The sequence below is a fragment of the Leucopleurus acutus genome (genome assembly GCF_964270905.1).
Source record: "Leucopleurus acutus genome assembly, chromosome: X".
Taxonomy (NCBI): domain Eukaryota; kingdom Metazoa; phylum Chordata; class Mammalia; order Artiodactyla; family Delphinidae; genus Leucopleurus; species Leucopleurus acutus.
The window spans coordinates 57,236,369-57,258,633 of record NC_139148.1 but is presented as its reverse complement, the minus strand read 5'-3'; positions in this window follow the sequence as shown (position 1 = coordinate 57,258,633).

Here is a 22,265-nt window from a genome sequence, read left to right as displayed (position 1 = left end):
TGTGCCTCTGAAGTGGGAGAGCCAACTTCAGGACACTGGTGCACAAGAGACCTCCAAGCTCCACATAATATCAAACAGTGAAAATCTCCCAGAGATCTCCATCTCAACACCAGCACCCAGCTTCACTCAATGACCAGCAAGCTACAGTGCTGGACATCTTATGCCAAACAACTAGCATGACAGGAACACAACACCACCCATTAGCAGAGAGGATGCCTAAAATCATAAGTCCACAGACACCCAAAACCACACCACCAGACGTGGACCTGCCCACCAGAAAGACAAGATCGAGCCTTATCCACCAGGACACAGGCACTAGTCCCCTCCACCACGAAGCCTACACAACCCACAGAACCAACCTTAGCCACTGGAGACAGAAAGCAAAAACAACAGGAACTACGAACCTGCAGTCTTCAAAAAGGAGACCCCAAACACAGTAAGATAAGCAAAATGAGAAGACAGAAAAACACACAGAAGATGAAGGAGCAAGATAAAAACCCACCAGAACTAACAAACGAAGAGGAAATAGGCAGTCTACCTGAAAAAGAATTCAGAATAAAGACAGTAAAGATGATCCAAAATCTTGGAAATACAATAGACAAAATGCAAGAAACATGTAACAAGGACCTAGAAGAACTAACGATGAAACAAACAACGATGAACAACACAATAAAAGAAATTAAAAAGACTCTAGATGGGATGAATAGCAGAATAACTGAGGCAGCAGAATGTATAAGTGACCAGGAATATAAAATAGTGGAAATAACTATGGCAGAACAGAATAAAGAAAAAGGAATGAAAAGAGCTGAGGACAGTCTCAGAGACCGCTGGGACAACATTAAACAAACCAACATTTGAAATATAAGAGTTCCAGAAGAAGATGAAAAATAAAAAGGGACTGAGAAAATATTTGAAGATATTATAGCTGAAAACTTCCCCAATAAGGGAAAGGAAATAGTTAATCAAGTCCAGGAAGCACAGAGAGTACCATAGAGGATAAATCTAAGGGGAAATATGCCAAGACACATATTAATCAAACTGTCAAAAATTATATACAAAGAAAATATATTAAAAGCAGCAAGGGAAAAACAACAAATAACACACAAGGGAATCCCCATAAGGGTAACAGCTGATCTTTCAGCAGAAACTCTGCAAGCCAGAAGGGACTGGCAGGACATATTTTAAGTGATGAAGGAGAAAAACCTGAAACCAAGACTACTCTACCCAGCAAGGATCTCATTCAGATTTGATGGAGAAATTAAAACCTTTACAAACAAGCAAAAGCTGAGAGAGTTCAGCACCACCAAACCAGCTTTACAACAACTGCTAAAGGAACTTCTCTAGGCAAGAAACACAAGAGAAGGAAAAGACCTACAATAACGAATCCAAAACAATTAAGAAAATGGGAATAGGAACATACATATCGATACTTACCTTAAATGTAACTGGACTAAATGCTCCCACCAAAAGACACAGATTGGCTGATGGATACAAAAGCAAGACCCATATATTTGCTGTCTACAAGACACCCATTTCAGACCTAGAGACACATACAGACTGAAAGTAAGGGGATGGAAAAATATATTTCATGCAAATGGAAACCAAAAGAATGCTGGAGTAGCAATTCTCATATCAGACAAAATAGACTTTAAAATAAAGACTATTTGAAGAGACAAAAAGGACACTACATAATGATCAAGGGATCAATCCAAGAAGAAGATATAACAATTGTAAATATTTATGCACCCAACATAGAAGCACCTGAATACATAAGGCAAATACAAACAGCCATAAAAGGGGAAATCGACAGTGAGACATTCATAGTACGGGACTTTAACACCCCATTTTCACCAATGCACAAATCATCCAAAATGAAAATAAAGAAGAAAACACAAGCTTTATATGATACATTAAACAAGATGGACTTAATTGACATTTATAGGACATTCCATCCAAAAACAACAGAATACAATTTTTTCTTAAATGCTCATGGAACATTCTCCAGCATAGATCATATCTTGGGTCACAAATCAAGCCTTGGTAAATTTAAGAAAATTGAAAGTGTATCAAGTATCTTTTCCGAACACAACACTAGAATATTAGATATCAATTACAGGAAATGATCTGTAAAAAATACAAACACATGGAAGCTAAACAATACACTACTTAATAACAAAGAGATCACTGAAGAAATCAAAGAGGAAATAAAAATTACCTAGAAATAAATGACAATGGAGACACGACGACCCCAAACCTATGGGATGCAGCAAAAGCAGTTCTAAGAGGGAAGTTTATAGCAATACAATCCTACATTAAGAAAGAGGAAACGGGCTTCCCTGGTGGCACAGTGGTTGAGAGTCTGCCTGCCGATGCAGGAGACACGGGTTCGTGCCCCGGTCCGGGAAGATCCCACATGCTGCGGAGCGGCTGGGCCCGTGAGCCATGGCCGCTGAGCCTGCGTGTCTGGAGCCTGTGCTCTGCAACGGGAGAGGCCACAACAGTGAGAGGCCCGCATACCGCAAAAAAAAAAAAAAAAAAAAAAAAAAAAAAAAAAAAAAAAAGAAAGAGGAAACATCTCAAGTAAACCACATAACCTTGCACCTAAAGCAATTAGAGAAAGGAAAAGAAAAAAAAAACCCAAAGTTAGCAGAAGGAAAGAAATCATAAAAATCAGATCAGAAATTAATGAAAAAGAAATGAAGGAAACGATAGCAAAGATAAAACTAAAAGCTCATTCTTTGAGAGGTAAACAAAATTGGTAAAACATTAGCTACACTCATCAAGATAAAAGGGAGACGGCTGAAATCAATAGAATTAGAAATGAAAAATGAGGAGTAACAACTGACACTGCAGAAATACAAACTCATGAGAGATTACTACAAGCAACTCTATGCCAATAAAATGGACAACCTGGAAGAAATGGACAAATTCTTAGAAATGCACAACCTGCCAAAACTGAATCAGGGAGAAATAGAAAATATGAACAGACCACTCACAAGCACTGGTATTGAAACTGTGATTAAAAATCTTCCAACAAACAAAAGCCCAGCAACAGATGGTTTCACAGGTGAATTCTATGAAACATTTAGAGAAGAGATAACACCTATCCTTCTCAAACTCTTCCAAAATATAGCAGAGGGAGGAACACTCCCAAACTCATTCTACGAGGCCACCATCACTCTGAGAGCAAAACCAGACAAATATGTCAAAAAGAAAGAAAACTACAGGCCAATATCCCTGATGAACATAGATGTAAGAATCGTCAACAAAATACTAGCAAACAGAATCCAACAGCACATTAAAAGGATCATACACCATGATCAAGTGGGTTTTATTCCAGGAAGGCAAGGATTCTTCAATATATGCAAATCAATCTACGTGATACACCATATTAACAAATTGAAGGAGAGAAACCATATGATCATCTCAATAGATGCAGAGAAAGCTTTCGACAAAATTCAACACCCACTTATGATAAAAACCCTGAAGAGAGTAGGCATAGAGGGAACTTTCCTCAACATAATAAAGGCCATATATGACAAACCTGCAGCCAACATTGTCCTCAATGGTGAAAAACTGAAAGCATTTCCACTAAGATCAGGAACAAGACAAGGTTGCCCACTCTCACCACTCTTATTCAACATAGTTTTGGAAGTTTTAGCCACAGCAATCAGAGAAGAAAAGGAAATGAAAGGAATCCAAATCAGAAAAGAAGAAGTAAAGCTGTCACTGTTTGCAGATAACATGATACTATACATAGGGAATCCTAAAGATGCTACCAGAAAACTACTAAAGCTAATCAATGAATTTCGTAAGGTAGCAGGATACAAAATTATTGCACAGAAATCTCTGGCATTCCTATACTCTAATGACGAAAAATCTGAAAGTGAAATCAAGAAAACACTCCCATTTATCATTGCAACCAAAAGAATAAAATATCTAGGTATAAACCTACCTAAGGAGACAAAAAATGTTTATGCAGAAAATTATAAGACACTGATGAAAGAAATTAAAGATGATACAAATAGATGGAGAGATATACCATGTTTTTGGATTGGAAGAATCAACATTGTGAAATGACTCTACTATCCAAAGCAATCTACAGATTCAATGCAATCCCTATCAAACTATCACTGACATTTTTCACAGAACTAGAACCAGAAGTTTCACAATTTGTATGGAAACACAAAAGACCCCGAATAGCCAAAGCAATCATGAGAACAAAAAAATGCAGCTGGGGAAATCAGGCTCCCTGACTTCAGACTATACTACAAAGCTACAGTAATCAAGACAGTATTGGACTGGCACAAAAACAGAAAGATAGATCAATGGAACAGGATAGTAAGCCCAGAGATAAACCCACGCACATATGGTCACCTTATCTTTGATAAAGTAGGCAGGAATGTACAGTGGAGAAAGGATAGCCTCTTCAATAAGTGGTGCTGTGCAAACTGGACAGGTACATGTAAAAGTATGAGATTAGATCACTCCCTAACACCATACAGAAAAGTAAGCTCAAAATGGATTAAAGACCTAAATGTAAGGCCAGTAACTATCAAACTCTTAGAGGAAAACATAGGCAGAACACTCTATGACATAATTCATAGCAAGATCCTTTTTGACCCACCTCCTAGAGAAATGGAAATAAAAACAAAATCAATAAATGGGACCTGATGAAACTTCAAAGCTTTTGCACAGCAAAGGAAACCATAAAGACCAAAATACAACCCTCACAATGGGAGAAAATATTTGCAAGTGAAGCAACTGACAAACGATTAATCTCCAAAATTTACAAGCATCTCATGCAGCTCAATAATAAAAAGACAAACAACCCAATCCAAAAGTGGGCAGAAGACCTAAATAGACATTTCTCCAAAGAAGGTATACAGACTGCCAACAAACACATGAAAGAATGCTCAACATCATTAATCATTAGAGAAATGCAAGTCAAAACTACAATGAGATATCATCTCACACCGGTCAGAATAGCCATCACCAAAAAATCTAGAAACAATAAATGCTGGAGCAGATGTAGAGAAAAGGGAACACTCTTGCACTGCTTGTGGGAATATGAATTGGTACAGCCACTATGGAGAACAGTTTGGAGGTTCCTTAAAAAACTACAAATAGAACTACCATATGACCCAGCAATCCCACTACTGCGCATGTACCCTGAGAAAACCATAATTCAAAAAGGGTCATGTACCAAAATGTTCATTGCAGGTCTGTTTACAATAGCCCAGAGATGGAAACAACCTAAGTGTCCATCATCAGACGAATGGATAAAGAAAATATGGCACATATACACAGTTGAATATTACTCAGCCATAAAAAGAAATGAAATTGAGCTGTTTGTAATGAGGTGGATTGACCTAGAGTCTCTCTTACAGAGTGAATTAAGTCAGAAATAGAAAGACAAATACCGTATGCTAACACACATATATGTAATTTAAGAAAAAAAATGTCATGAAGAAACTAGGGGTTAGACAGGAATAAAGTTACATACCTACCAGACAATGGACTCGAGGATATTGGGAGGGGGAAGGGTAAGATGTTACAAAACGAGATAGAGGCATGGACATATATTCACTACCAAACGTAAGGTAGATAGCTAGTGGGAAGCAGCTGCATAGCACAGGGAGATCAGCTCATTGCTTCCTGACCGCCTGGAGGGGTATGATAGGGAGGCTGAGAGGGAGGGAGACGCAAGCGGGAAGAGATATGGGAACATATGTATATGTATAACTGATTCACTTTGTTATAAAGCAGAAACTAACACACCATTGTAAAGCAATTATGCTCCAATAAGGATGTAAAAAATAAAAATAAAAAAATAAAAACAACAACAAAAAAACAACTCTATCCTTTTACTTCCCCTTCTAATTTTATGCTTTTATTATCACAATTAACAATTTTATATTGTGCTTTCATTAGTAAATTATTGTAGCTATAGCTATTTTAATGCTTCTGTTTTTGACCTTTTTACTGCAGCTAAGTGATTAACACATCACCACATTACCGTTAGAATATTCTGAATTTGACTCTGTGCTTACTTTTGCCAGTTTGTTTTATATTTTCATACATTTTCAGTTTACTCATTAGCATCCTTTCATTTCAGCTTAAATAATTTCCTTCAGCATTTTCTATAAGGCAGGTGTAGTTGTGATGAACTCCCTCATCTTTTGTTTTTCTGTGAAAGTCTTTATTTCTCCTTTATTTCTGAAAGGCAACATGCTGGATAAAGCATTTTTGATTGGCAAGTTTTTTTCTTTGGGAGGTTTGAATACTTTATCCCCATCTTCCTTGCCAGTGTGTTTTCTCCTGATAAATCTACTTATAGCCTTTTTGTGGTTCCCTTGTAAGTGAAAACTTCTTTTATCTTGCTGATTTTTGGATTCTCTCTTTGTCTTTAATTGTTTTACAGTTTTTTGTTTTGTTTTGTTTGTTTGTTTGCTTGTTTTTGTGGTACGTGGGCCTCTCACTGTTGTGGCCTCTCCCGTTGTGGCTCACAGGCTCCGGACGTGCAGGCTCAGCGGCCATGGCTCACGGGCCCAGCCACTCTGCAGCATGCAGGATCCTCCCAGACCGGGGCACAAACCCATGTCCCCACATCGGCAGGTGTTCTCTCAACCACTGTGCCACCAGGGAAGCCCTACAGTTTTAATATAAATGTGTTTTGGAGAAGATCTCTTTGAGTTTAATTCGTTTGGGTATCTTTGAACTTCATGAACTTGGATGTCCAAATCTCTCCCCTGATTTGGGAAGTTGTCAGTCATTTTTTTTTAAATAAGGTTTTCTTCTCCAATCTCTCTCCTTTCTCCTTCTGGAACTCCAATAATCAATAGATTGCTTCCCTTAATGATGTCCCATAGACTTTTTTCATTCATTTTTATTCTTTTCTTTTTGTTGGACTGGATGATTTCAAATTATTTGTATTTGAGTTCATTGAGTCTTTCTTCTTTGAGGTCCAGTCTATTTTTGATGCTCCCTGTTGAATTTTTCAGTACAGTCATTGTTTTCTTCAACTTCAAAATCTCTGTTTTTTCTTTTTTATGTTTCCTCTTTGTTGAACTTCTCATTTTGTCCATGTATTATTTTCCTAAATTCATACAATTGTTTTATTTGTGTTCTCTTGTTGTTCTCTGAGCATCTTTAGAACAGTTATTTTGAATTCTTTTTCAGCCAATTCATGTATATTCGTGAATTTCCATTTCTTTGGTGTCAGTTACTGGAAGTTTACTGTATTTTTTTATTGGTGTTATGTTTCCCTGATTCTTTGTGGTCTTTGCAGTCTCGTGTAGCTGTCTGTGTATTAGAAGAAGCATTCACCTCTTCCAGACTTTATATTTGACTTCAGTAAGGAAAGATGTTTATCTGTGGGTGGGGGTACACTAGGATATCTGTGACTCCAGGTCTAGTGGTTCAGGGCATGTTGCCATATTGTGTCCAGAGAGCCTGACACTTCTTCAGCTCAGGTTGCTGGGCTCCATGACATCGACAACTGTGACTCTTGGCAAGATCAGAAAACGTACTGCAGAGGCTGTAAAAGCTATTGGGTTCCTCAGTGTGCCTTCACATCCAGTGGTTAGGGGCCAAGGAAGGTGGTGGTGTTGGCTGGATTTGTGGCATGCTTACACTTTGTTTTAGGGGCTAGCTACAGGTGTCTATGTAGTGGCAGGTGCCAGTTGCTGACACACACATAGTAGCAAGAGCCAGCACCAGTATAAGGAGTTGGGATCAACTGTGGTTGCTCTAGCAGCTGTGGTGACCCTGCCTATCAGTGTGTACTCCTGTGGCTTTAGGGTCTTGCCACAAGCACGTGCATGGAAGTGGAGGTCAGTGGTGGGAGTTGGGCTGCAGGTGCACAGCTGCAGGGGCTAGCCATGAACACATGTATGGTGGCAGTGGTAAACTGCAGGCATCTTACATGTAAGCACCATAGAGTTTTGTACTGTTTTCCAATGTGGATCCTGGGCACTGGCAGCTGGTGGTGGAGAGGAGGGAGTGAGCAAGGAGTTCCTCAGGTGGCTGTTGTCTGAATGCAAAACCTATGGGGTAAAACTTCATTGGAAAAATCTTCAGGGCATCTGTGGTAGTTGTCCTGGCTATTTGTTTCTCCAGTGGCAAAAGCTGCTGGGGTTCTTTGTGTCGCAAACTACCAGAAACCATAGTTGCTCCCACTTCATGGCTGATACTGCTATCCTCTGCTCTTCTTGTTCCTGGCTATCTCTAGATGTCTTTGCTTTGTCTGTCTCTGGATGCAGTGAAAACAAAATGGATCCTTCATGCTGTGTCCCCAAGGGCTTGGGAAGCTGGTTGCTCACCCAGTTCTTCCTTTCACAGTGAGGGGAACTCTTTCAAGCCAAGACATTTCTTCTTGAGGAATGCTGGCCTGGGGTGTGGGATGATGCAGGCAAAATGCAGCTGTTATTCCTACCCTTTTGGGTGGATATTCTCAGGCTTTTTGTTTCTCTTTGTTGCTGAAGTATCTTAAGTAAACTCCTGAGCTCTCCCAGAACTATTTTTGTTCATGAATAGTTGTCTAATTTGTCATCTTTGTGGGGTAATGGAGGCTGGAGTCTCCTACTCTTCCATCTTGATGACATCACTTGATGATATCACTAGAACCTTTTATTGGGTTGACCAAAACGTTCATTTGTTTTTTTTTTTTTTTTGGCTCTAGCAGCGCTAGATGGCTCTAGCAGTGCTTAGTTGTCTTTAATCACATTCAGAACAATTTTGTTAGATCGTATTGTGACAGCTGTCATATCAGTGTGCATTTTAAAAACAACTTATCAAAATTGGTGAATTTTTGTGTAGCCATTTTAATATTGAAGATGGAAGAAAAAAATCAAAATTTTTGGCATATTATGCTTTATTATTTTAAGAAAGGCAAAAACACAACTGAAATGTAAAAAAATTTTGTGCAGTGTATGCAGAAGGTGCTGTGACTGATCAAACATGTCAAAAGTGGTTTGCAAAGTTTCGTGCTGAAGATTTCTCACTGGACGATGCTTCACAATCAGGTAGACCTCTTCAAGTTGATAGAAATCAAATCAAGACATTAATTGAGAACGATTAACTTTATACCATGTGGGTGATAGCTCACATACTCAAAATATCCAAATCAAATGTTGAAAATCATCTGCACCACCTTGGTTATGTGAATTACTTTGACATTTTATTTTCACATAAGTTAAGTGAAGAAAACATTCTTGACCATATTTCTGCATGAGATTCTCTACTTAAACCTAATGAAATTGTTCTGTTTTTAAAGCAAATTGTGATGGGCAATGAAAAGTGAATACTGTAAAATAATGTGTAAAGGAAGAGATCTGGGGCAAGCAAAATGAACCACCACCAACCTCTCCAAAGGCCGGTGTTCATCCAAAGAAGGTGGTGTTGTATATATGTCGGATTGGAAAGGAGTCCTCTATTATGAGCTCCTTACGGAAAACCAAACAATTAATTCCAATAATTTTCCCAGTTAGACCAACAGAAAGCAGCACTCGATGAAAAGTGTTCAGAATTAGTCCACAAAAAACACATAATCTTCCATCAGGATAATACAAGACCGCATGTTTCTTTGATGACCAGGCAAAAACTGTTACAGCTTGGCTGAGAAGTTCTGATTCATCCTCCATATTCACCAGACATTGCAACTTCAGATTTCCATTTATTTCGGTCTTTACAAAATTCTCTTAATGGAAAAAATATCAATTCCCCAGAAGACTGTAAAAGGTACCTGGAACAGTTCTTTGCTCAAAAAGATAAAACGTTTTGGGAAGATGGAATTATGAAGTTACCTGAAAAATGGCAGAGGGTAGTGGAACAAAAGGGTGAATATGCTGTTCAATAAAGTTCTTGGTAAAAATGAAAAATGTGTCTTTTATTTTTACTTAAAAACCAAAGGAACTTTTTGGCCAATGCAATGTTTCAGTTATTGTATAAATGAGTCCTTATTTTCCATTTTCCTGTTCTTTGTTTTTTTTTTTCGTTCTTTGGTTCTTTATTTGGTTCATCCTTCCGTCCTTCCTTTAGCATTTTTTTTTTTGGGCTGTACGTGGGCCTCTCACTGTTGTGGCCTCTCCCATTGCAGAGCACAGGCTCTGGATGCGCAGGCCCAGTGGCAATGGCTCATGGACCCAGCTGCTCCGCGGCATGTGGGATCTTCCCGGACTGGGGCACGAACCCGTGTCCCCTGCATCGACAGGCAGACTCTCAACCACTGCACCACCAGGGAAGCCCCCTTCCTTCACTTTTGCTGAATCTTTCTTTTTCTTTGCTGAAGATTTCTATTTTATCATAAGTTTTATGTGTTTTTAATTGTGTGTTGAAAAATTTTTATCATGGCTGCTTTAAAATATTTGTCAGATAATTCTAAAACCTCTATCATTTTATTTTGCCATCTATTGATTTCCTCTGTTCAGTCTGCTTGAAATCTTCATGGTTTTTCATTTGATGAGAGAGTTTTCATTAAAACCTAGACATTTCCAAGTATGTCAGGAGACTCTAGATGTTATTTTAAACATATATAATTTATGTTTTAGGTGGATTTTTTAAAACACCACTCCAGCAAGGGAGATAAATGTTCCACCTCATTATTCTACATGGAGGTAGAAGTTCAGGTTCCCTATGTAGCCTGTTGACAAAAGAGGGAATTTCTAATTACTGCTGGTTGCAGGTGAGATTTCTGACTCCCTACATGGTCTGTCCACTCACAGCATGTTGGAGTAAGCCTCTTTATCACTTGGTGATTGTGAAAGTCCCAACTCTTTCTTGTCCAACTTTGACATCACTCCAGTAGAGATGAGGAGGAGTACTTTTATTACTGCCAAGTGGTAGAGGAAGTCTAAGCTCCTGAGCTGTCTCCCCTAATATGTCTGGAATGGGGGGATGTGTTACTGGACAACTGGTTGAAAGTTCTGACTTCCTACTTACTCTTTTCTGATGCCAGTCCAGTGGAGATATAGGGGTGCCTCATTACAGCCTCATGGGTGGAAGTGTAGGTTTCCCACTCAATCTGCATTCAATTCACCTATTTAGCCTGTGTAGAAAACAGATGGATCTTGAATAATTAAAGTGGATTGTCGTGGGCTTCCCTGGTGGTGCAGTGGTTGGGAGTCCACCTGCCGATGCAGGGGACACGGGTTCGTGCCCCAGTCTGGGAGGATCCCACATGCCGTGGAGCGGCTGGGCCCGTGAGCCATGGCCACTGAGCCTGCGCGTCTGGAGCCTGTGCTCCACAATGGGAGAGGCTGCAACAGTGAGAGGTCTGTGTACCAAAAAAAAAAAAAAAAGTGGATTGTCGTAAGCTTAACCAGGTGATGATGCCAATTGCAGCTGTTGTACCAGATATAGTTTCATTGCTTGACAAAATTAATACACCTTTAGTACCTGGTATACAGCTGTTGATCTGGCCATTGCTTTTTTTAAAAATCCATACTGCTAGTAAAGACCACCAGAGCCATTTTTCTTTCACTTGGCAAGGTCATAAATACACCTTCCCTGTTCTGCCTCATTGGTAAGGTACTTGCATATCAGAGGGTGTGAAATAAATCTGACAAAAGTTCAGGGGCTTTCCAACTCAGTGGAATTTCTAGGCATCCAGTAGTGTGGGGCATGTTAAGATATCCCTTCTAAATTGAAGGGTAAATTGTTATATTTTGCCCCTCTTACAACCAAAATAGAGGTACACTGCTTAGTAGGTCTCTGAAATTTGAAGGTAAAATATTCTTCATTTGGGTGTGCCACTCTGGCCCATTTACTGGGTAACCTGAAAAGCCGTTAATTTTGGGTGGCCCCTAGATGGGAGAAGCCTCTGTAACAGGTCCAGGCTGCCATGTAAGATTCTAGCCACTTGGGGGCATGCAGACCCACTGGTGCTTGAAGTGTCAGTAGCAGAAAGGGGTACTCTTTGGAGATTTTGGCAGGACTTTATATATGAATCAAAGCTCAGAACCTTAGGATCTCAGATCAAAGACTTAAAATTCTCAGCAGATAATCATGAACATTGTCTCCCAAGTTCATGAACTTCCCATCATGAACTTGTTGTTTTCTGACCTATGCAACCATAAAGTTAAGAGTGAACAGCAGCAATCTATCATCAGTGGAAGTGGTATATAAGATTGGGCTCAAGCAAGACTTGAAGACACAATAAGTTATATGGAGGAGTGGCCCAAATACCCATGGTCCCCATTTCTGCTACATTACCTTCTTTCCCTTAGCTTGAAGCTAAGCCTTATGGAGAGTTCTCTGTGATCAGAGGGCAAAAGTAAACTAGGGCCTGATTTACAGATGCTTCTGTACAATATGTAGGCACCACCCAAAAGTGGACAGCATCAGCAGTAGCACTACAACCCCTTTCTGGGACATCCCTGAAGGATAGTGGTGAAAGTAAATCTTCCCAGTGGAAAAATTTCCCGGTACATAGTTGTTTGTCTTGCTTAGAAGGAGAAATGGCCGGAGATGTAGCTGTATACCAGTTTATGAGATGTGGTCAATGGTTTGCCTGTATTGTCAGGTAATTGGAAGGAACATGATTGGAAAATTGGTACCCAGGATGTCTGGGGAATAGGGATGTCAATAGATCTTTCTGAATGGGTGAAAAACAAAGATATTTATGTACCATGTGAATGCTCACCACAGGGTAATATCAGCAGAGGAAATTTTTAATAATCAAGTGCTAGGATGACCCATTCTGTGGCTACCAGTTAGCCTCTTTCCCCAGCCTCTCTTTTCATTGTCCAATGAGCTCATGAACAAAGTGACCATGTTGTCAGGGATGGAAGTTAGGCATGGACTTAGCAATATGAGCTTCTATTCGCCAAGGTTGATCTGGTTAAGGCCATGGCTCACTACCCAATCTGCCAATAGTAGAAATCAACACTGAGTCTCTGATATGGCACTGTTCCCTGAGGTGATCAGTCTGGTGGAAGATTGATTACACTGGAGCATTTCCACTATGGAAGGAGTAGCACTTTGATCTTACTCAAATAGATACTTACCCTGGATACAGATTTGCCCTCTCTGCATGCAGTGCTTCTGCTATAATTACCATCCATGGCAATTTACCATACAGAATGAGTCATCCACTGTCCTGGTATTTGTATTAGTCAGCTTAGGATGCCATAACAAAATATAATATACTGGGTGAATTAAACAACATAATATTTATTTTCTCACATTTTGGAGGCTAGACATCTCAGATCAACAGCCATCAGTGTAGGTTTCTTGTGGGAACTTTTCTCTGGGCTTGTAGGCAGTTACCATCTCACCATGTGCTCACATAACCTCTTCTTTGTGTGCATGTGGGAGAGGGAGGGAGAATGCTCTGAGTGTCTCTTCTTATAAGGACACTAATCCTATCTGATCAGGGCCCCACTCTTATGAATTCATCTAACCTTAATTCCTTACTCCAAATACAGTCACATTGGTGTTAGGAATTCAACAGTTGAAGCTTGAGGGGGAAAACAATTGAGTGCATAGCATTATTCCACACAGTATTACTTTTTTTAACTTTTATTTTATATTGGAATATAATTGATTAACAATGTTGTGTTAGTTTCAGGTGTACAACAAAGTGATTCAGTTATAAATATACATGTATCTATTGTTTTCCAATTCTTTTCCCATTTGGGTTATTAGAGAATATTGAGTTGAATTCCCTGTGCTATACAGTAGGTTCTTGTTGGTTATCTATTTTAAACATAACAGTGTGTACATGTCAATCCCAAACTCCCAATCTATCCCCCCCCGACACACCATTCTTCCCTGGTAACCATAAGTTCATTTTCTACATCTGTGAGTCTGTTTCTGTTTTATAAATAAGTTCATTTGTATCGTTTTTTATTAGATTCTGCATCTAAACAATATCATATAATATTTGTCTTTGTCTGACTTAAGTCTCTTAGTATGATAATCTCCAGATCCATCCATGTTGCTATTTCATTGATTTTAATGTCTGAGTAATATTCCATTATATATATGTGCCACATCTTCTTTATCCATTCATCTGTCGAAGCAACATTTAGGTTGCTTCCATGTCTTGGCTATTGTAAACAGCACTGCAATGAACTATGGGGTGCATGTATCCTTTCAAACCATGTTTTTCTCCAGATATATGCCCAGCAGTGGGATTGCGGGATCATATGGTAGCTCTATTCTTAGTTTCTTAAGTAATCTCCATACTGTTCTCCATAGAGGTTGTGTGATTGTACCAATTTACATTGCCACTAACGGTGTAGGAATGTTTCCTTTTCTCCACGCCTTTTCCAGCATTTATTGTTTTTAAATAATTTGAAGATGGCCATTCTGACTGGTGTGAGGTAATATCTCATTGTAGTTTTGATTTGCATTTCTCTAACAATTAGCGATGTTGAACACCTTTTCATGTGCCTCTTGACTAACTGTATGTCTTCTTCGGAGAAATGTCTATTTAGGTATTCTGCCATTTTTTTTTTGACTGGGTTGTTTGGCTTTTTTTGACATTGAGCCACATGAGCTGTTTGTAAATTATGAAGATTAATCACTTGTCAGTCTCATCATTTGCAAATATTTTCTCCCATTCTGTGGGTTGTCTTTTCATTTTATTTATGGTTTCCTTTGTTGTGCAAAAGCTTTTGAGTTTAATTAGGTCCCCTTTTTTATTTTTTGTTTTTATTTCCATTACTCTATAAGATGGATCAAAAAGAGATTGCTGGGATTTATGTCAAAGAGTGTTCTGCCTATATTTTCCTCTAAGAGTTTTATAGTATCTAGTCTTCCATTTAGGTCTTTAATCCATTTTGAGTTTCTTTTTGTGTATGGTGTTAAAGAATGTTCTAATTTCATTTTTTTATAGGTAGCTGTCCAGTTTTCTTGCACCATTTATTGAAGAGACTGTCTTTTCTTCATTGTGTAGTCTTGTCTCCTTTGTTGTAGATTGATTGACTATAGGGGTGTGGGTTTACTTCTGTGCTTTCTATCCTGTTCCTTTGATCTATATTTCTATTTTTATTTTTGTGCAAGTACCATACTGCTTTGATGACTGTAGCATTTTAGTATAGTCTGAAGTCCAGCTAATTCTTCCAGCTCCGTTTTTCTTTCTCAAGATTGCTTTGGGTATTCAGGGCCTTTTTTGTCTCCATACAAATTTTAAGAATTTTTGTTCTAGTTCTGTGAAAAATACCATTGGTAATTTGAAAGGGATTTCATTCAATCTGTAGATTGCCTTGGATAAGATAGTCATTTTGACATTATTGATTCTTCCAATCCAAGAACATGGTATATCTCTCATCTCTTTCTGTCATCTTTGATTTCTTTCACAGCATCTTGTAGTTTTTGGAGTACAGGTCTTTGACCTCCTTAGATAGGTTTATTCCTAGGTGTTTTATTCTTTTTGATGTGATGGTAAATGGTATTGTTCCTTTAATTTCTCTTTCTGATATTTCATTGTTAGTGTATAGAAATGCAAGAGATTTCTGTGTATTAATTTTATACCCTGCAACTTTACCAAATTCATTGATGAGCTTTAGTAGTTTTCTGGTAACATCTTTAGGATTTTCTATCTATAGTATCATGTCATCTGCACACAGTGACAGTTTTACTTCTTCTTTTCCAATTTGGATTCCCCTTATTTCTTTTTGTTCTCTGATAGCCATGGGTAGGACTTCCACAACTTTGTTGAATAAAAGTGGTGAGAGTGGACATTCTTGTCTTGTTCCGTATCTTAGAGGAAATGCTTTCAGCTTTTCAACATTTAGTATGATGTTAGCTGTAAGTTTGTCTTATATGGCCTTTATTATGTTGAGATATGTTTCCTCTTTGCCCAGTTTCTGCAGAGTTTTTATCATAAATTGGTGTTGAATTTTGTCAAAACCTTTTTCTGCATCTATTGAGATGATCATATGGTTTTTATTCTTCAATTTGTCAATGTGGTGTATCACACCAATTGATTTGAGGATATTGAAAAAACCTGGGATAAATCCCACTCGATCGTGGTATATGACCCTTTTAATGTATAGTTGGATTTGTTTGCTAGTATTTTGTTGAGAATTTTTCCATCTATGTTCATCAGTCATATTGACTTATGATTTTTTTGTGTGTGTGTCTTTGCCTGGCTTTCGTATCAGCGTGATGGTGGCCCCATAGAATGAGTTTGGGAGTATTCATTCCTCTGTGATTTTTTGAAATAGTCTCAAAAGGGTAGGTGTTAACTCTTCTCTAAATGTTTGCTAGAATTCACCCGTGAAGCGATCTGGTCCTGAATTTCTGTTTGTTAGGAATTTTTTAATCACAGTTTCAACTCCTGTACTTGAGATTGGTCTGTTCATATTTTTTATTTCTTCCTGGTTCAGTCTTGGGAGATTGTACCTTTTTACAAATTTGTCCATTTTTTTCTAGGTTGTCCATTTTATTAGCATATCATTGCTTGTAGTAATCATTTATGATCCTTTGTATTTCTGTGGTGTCCCTTGTATCTTCTCCTTTTTCATTTCTAATTTTATTGATTTAAGCCCTCTTCTTTTTCTTGATGAGTTTGGCTAAAAATTTATCAGTTTTGTATATCTTCTCAAAGAACCAGCTTTTAGTTTCATTGAGATTTTCTGTTGTTTTCTTCATCTCTATTTCATTTATTTCTGCTCTGATCTTTATGATTTCTTTCCTTCAACCAACTTTGGGTTTTGTTTGTTCTTCTTTCTCTAGTTGCTTTAGGTGTCAGGTCAGGTTTTTTTATTTGAGATTTTTTCATGTTTCCTGAGGTAAGATTATATTGCTATAAACTTCCCTCTTAGTACAGCTTTTGCAGCCTCCCAAAGGTTTGTCATGCTTACACTTTCATTTGTCTTTCGGTAGTTTTGATTTCCTCTTTGATTTCCTCAGAGATCCATTGGTTTTTTAGTAGCATATTGTTTAGCCTCCATGTGTTTGTGTTTTTACATTTTTTTCCTGGAATTCATTTCTAATCTCATAGCGTTGTGGTCAGAAAAGATGTTGATATGATTTCAATTTTCTTAAATTTATTGATGTTTGCTTTTTGGTCCAGCATGTGATCATTCCTGGAGAACGTTTCATGTGCACTTGAGAAGAATGTGTATTCTGTTGCTTTTGGATGGAATGCTCTATAAATATCAGTTAATTCCATCTGGTCTAATGTCTCAATTAAGGCCTCTGTTTCCTTATTGATTTTCTGTCTGGATGATCTGTCCATTGATGACTGTGGGATGTTAATGTCCCCCATTTTTATTGTTACTGTTGATATCTTCTTTTATGGCTGTTAGTATTTGCCTTATATATTGAAGTGCTCCTATGTTGGGTGCATATATATTTACAGTTGTTATATCTCCTTCTTGGCTTGATCCTTCTTTGTCTCTTGTAACACTCTTTATTTTAAAGTCAATTTTGTCTGATATGAGTACTGCTACTCCAGCTTTCTTTTGATTTCCATTTGCATGGAATACATTTTTGCATTTCCCCATTTTCAGTCTGTATGTTCCCCTAGTTCTGAAGTGGGTCTCTTTTAGACAGTGTATATATGGGTCTTGGTTTTTTATCCATTCAACCAGTCTATGTCTTTTTCTTGGAGCACGTAGTCCATTTGCTTTTAAGGTAATTACCAATATGTATGTTCCTATTGCCATTTTGTTAATTGTTTTGGATTAGTTTTTGTAGGTCTTTTTTCTTCCCTTCCTCTTTTGTTCTCTTCTCTTGTGATTTGATGACTAACTTTAGTGGTTTGGATGCATTTTTCTATTTTGTGTGTGTATCTATTGTAGATTTTTGGTTTGCAGTTGCCATGAAGTTTTGGTATAGCAGTCTATATGTAAACAAGCTTGTTTTAATTTGCTGCTCTTTTAATTTCAAATGCATTTCCAGTATCCTGAATTTGTTCTCTCCTTTTCTCACAGTTGCTGGTTTTGATATCATATTTGTGTGCACATGATTTCCTACCTTTACTATGTTTGCCTTTATCAGTTAGTTTTTCCATTTGTAATTTTCTTTTTTTTTCTAGTTGTGGCCTTATCTTTTCCGCCTAGAGAAATTTCTTTAGCATTTGTTGCAAAGCTGGTCTGTTGGTGCTGAATTCTCTTAGCTTTTGCTTGTCTGTAAAGCTTTGGATTTCTCTATCAAATCTGAAAGAGAGCTTTGCTGGGTAGAGTATTTTTGGTTTTAGGTTCTGTCCTTTCATGACTTTAAATATATCATGCCACTCACTTCTGGCCTACAGAGTTTCTGCTGAGAAATCAGCTGATAACCTTATGGGAGTTCCCTTGTATGTTATTTGTTGCTCTTCCCTTGTTGCTTTTAATAATGTTTCTTTGCCTTTAATTTTTATCAATTTGATTACTATGCATCTCACACAGTAATCAAGTGTGTTCCTTCAAGGAATGCATTTCACAGCAATTGAAGTGTGGCAATGGGTCTGTGTTCATGGAATTTATTAGTCCTACCATTTTCCCTGCCATCCTAAAGCAATAAATGATAAAATGGCTTTTTTAAGACTCTGTTAAAACATCAGCTAAGTGGGAAACTGTACCTTGTAGAGCTGGGGCAAGTTCTCCAGGAGGCTGTTTAAACTCTAAATCAGCATCAAATTTATGGCACTGTTTCTCCAAAAGCCAATATTCATGAGTCCAGGCATCAAAAGGTAGAAATAAGAGTGGCCCTACTCATTAATGCCACTAGTGATCCACCAGCTTCCTGTCCCTGTAATCTTTTGCTCTGCTGGTCTATATATCTTAAAGAGTTACAAAGGGAGGAATGCTTCTACTAGTAGACACAACAATGATTCCATTGAACTGGAAAACTATCACACAGCCATTTGGGGTTCCTCATGCTCTGAATCAACAGTCAAGGAAGGGAGTAACTGTGCTGGCTGCAATGATAGATCCTGATCACCATGACAAATTGGACTAGTAATCTACAACAGATGTAGAGTATGTCTGGAACACTGAAAATCCCTTAGGGTGTTTCTTAGTGCCATGCCCTGTGATTAAAGCCAACTGAAAAGTACAACAACTCAATTCAGGCAAGACTATCAATGGCCCAGAACCTTCAGGAATGAAGATTTGGGTCATGCCACCGGTAGGGAACCACTACAATCTGAGGTATTTGCTGAAGGCAAATGGAATACAGAATGGGTAGAGGAAGAAGGTAGTTATAAATACCAGCCATGTGACCATTTGCAGATATTAGAACTGTAATTGTTATGAATATTTCTTCCTTATTTTTATGAATATTTTTGTATGTGTGTATATAGTATGTACATATATATGTATCTACATGTATATCTTTGTTTTCATCTCTCTTTTATCCCCTGTTTATATAACATAAGATGTATTGACTTTCCATAACTGTATATAAGTACTGTTAACTTTACATCATAATATTTAAGTTACAGGATATTGAGAAGAGAAAACATCACTCAAGGGCTTTGCTTCCTCTTCTAGGGAAAGAGTTAGTGAATTTTCAGTTGTATATAGAGTAGTTGTATTATGTTAAGCAAAAGTATGACCTTGCTATTGTCTTTTTGAGATTAAGTGTAATTTAAGGAGATGTGTACGGGTGTCACATTGACAAGAGGTGAACTGTGATCGTTAATTTTATGTATCAGCTTGTTTAAGCTATAATGTCCAGTAGTTTGGTCAAACACCAGTCTAAATGTGATTGTAAAGGTATTTTTTGGAAGTGATTAGTGTTTAAATAAGTAGAGTTTGAGTAAAGCAGATTACTATCCATTATGTGGATGGACCTCATCCAGTCAGTTGAAGGCCTTAAGAGAAAAGACAGGAGTCCCCTGAGGAAGAAGGGATTCTGCCTTGAGACTGCTTTTGGGCTCAAGACTACAACATCAACTTTTGCCAGAATTTCCAGCATATTGGCCTGCCCTAAAAATTTTGGACTTGCCACACCCCACAGTTGTGTGGCCCAAGTCACTAATATTTAAAATAAATCTTTATATATATGTTTACGGCCTATTGGTTCTGTTTTTCTGGGGAACCCCTACTAATACACATAGGTTGGTATGGGACCATCATTTTTTTCCATGTTGTCTGGCTGGAGTAAAGCGGTATTGCTTAAAACTTTCTGTTTTGCTAGGTTTCTCCTTTTCTGGTCTTTTGGCTATAGAGAGCAGATGCTTGTAGCAGGTTTTTACGTCTGTGCCATTCATGTTTCTGGGTTGTCGGTCTTCAGCTCCATGTCTTAATAAGCAAAAGAAAACCTGGGGAGCTGACCACCATTTCTCAAGTCTCAAAGTCCCTTGCCAGTCTGCCTTCTTCTCTCTACATTTCAGTCTTGCTATATTTTTTTTATATACAATGTCCAGGGTTTTTAGTCATATTTAATATGAAGAATAAGAAAAATTATGTCTGTTCCATCTTTCCAAAAGCAAAAGTCTATATAGCATTTTTAACTTTTAAGTTTTTTACTTGTCACACCATATTGTCTTCTGGATCATATGAGGTAGGCACAACCCATTTTGAGAACTCTGATCTAAAGAATGAATCCTTAGGCAACAATAACTAAAGGAAAAAAATCTAGGACTGGAAGTCCAGGAAAGTGAGTTATAGTCCTAGCTAGAGTACTACTTGACTTTAGACCAATCATTTTTTTCCCTGTGTGCCTGTTACTTTAGCTCAAAAATGGTGGTAACAACTACCTTGTCCAACTCTCAAGGCTATGGGCTAAAAATTTTTAAAGGAATGTGAAAATTCCGTACAAATATTAATAATTGATAGAAATCCAAGACTTGGGACATTACACATCTAAGAAAATGGGACCTCATATATTTTACATAAGAGTTCATAAGGATATGGAAATGTAGAAGAAGGAACACTTTGATAAAAAGGAATGAAGGGAGGGAGAGGTTAGGAGTTTCTATACATAGACTTTATAGTTCTCTCTCTTTTTCTTTTTTGTCTGCATTGAGTCTTCGTTTGCTGCATGCAGGCTTTCTCTAGTTGCGGCGGGTGGGGGGTACTCTTCATTGCAGTGTGTGGCCTTCTCATTGCAGTGGCTTATCTTGTTGTGGAGCATGAGTTCTAGGTGTGTGGGCTTCAGTAGTTGCAGTGCGTGGGATCAGTGGTTGTGGCTCACAGGCTCTAGGGAGCAGACTCCATAGTTGTGGTGCATGGACTTAGTTGCTCCAAAGCATGTGGGATCTTCCTGGACCAGGGATCGAACTTGTGTTCCCTGCCTTGGCACATGGATTCTTAACCACTGCACCACCAGATAAGTCCCTAGACTTTATATTTCTTTTGGTTATAATAAACTCTCTGTTTCTTTAAGGATGATAAATTTACTTTAGGGACATGCCCCCAAGAGCACAAGATAAACACATCACTTGGTATTCAGTAAAAGAGGGAACTATAGAATGGGTCAAAAGAAATTCCACAGATTTCAGCAGCTAGAGGTTATGGCTCCACATTCTGGTAGTCTTCTATGAATGGAACTCAGCTACCCCATGATTACTCCATGATTTCACATTTCAATTATGGTCAGTTTATCACCCTCTTCTCTGCCTCTAGACTTGTGGTTCTATTTCCATAGAATTTAGGCTTAAAGTTGGCTCATTATGGTTGCCATTGTCGCTCTCTACCTCATCACCTTTTAGATTCTAGGCCAACTGCTAACTCCCTCCTTCTCTATATATTTCTTAGTTCAATTTCTGAAGAATTGAGAGTTTCCCCAATAAAACTTTTTGTAGTAGACAATGTCATAAGTCACAGGCAAGTCTATGGCTAGGCTAACATTTCATTAATTTTGCATCCATAGTTTAATAGTTATGGCTATGCATGGGAACAGTCATACCTTCCTATACCAAGGTCTGAAGGTGTAGCCAGCTATCTATAAGAAACTGAGGGTGAGGCAGGCATCAAGATTGACATCTAGTGCTCAATGAATAATGTGTGCACTACAGTAGTAAGTATAGTACCAGTTGGTATTTCTTAGTATAAAATTGAAGGACATTAGAGAAAAGGAGACTTCAGGTTTAGGTTATTCAGAGACCAAAAAGACAATAATTCCTTCCTCTTCTTTCTACTGGAAAACAAGTACAGCCCTTGAGTCTCTTTTCTTTATGGGCTCCTTTGTGCCTATGTACTTGGAGCTGAATCCATGGACTCTGGGATTTGTGCCCTCTCAATACTCATCCTGCTGGCTCAGTAAGTGACTCCTTTATGATCATGCTTGATGTTTTACTGTTTCTTTAATATCCACGTATCATCTGCTATTTTCCTTGTTAATGATCAAGCTGAGTAATAAGCTTTGTGTCTCAAGCAGTT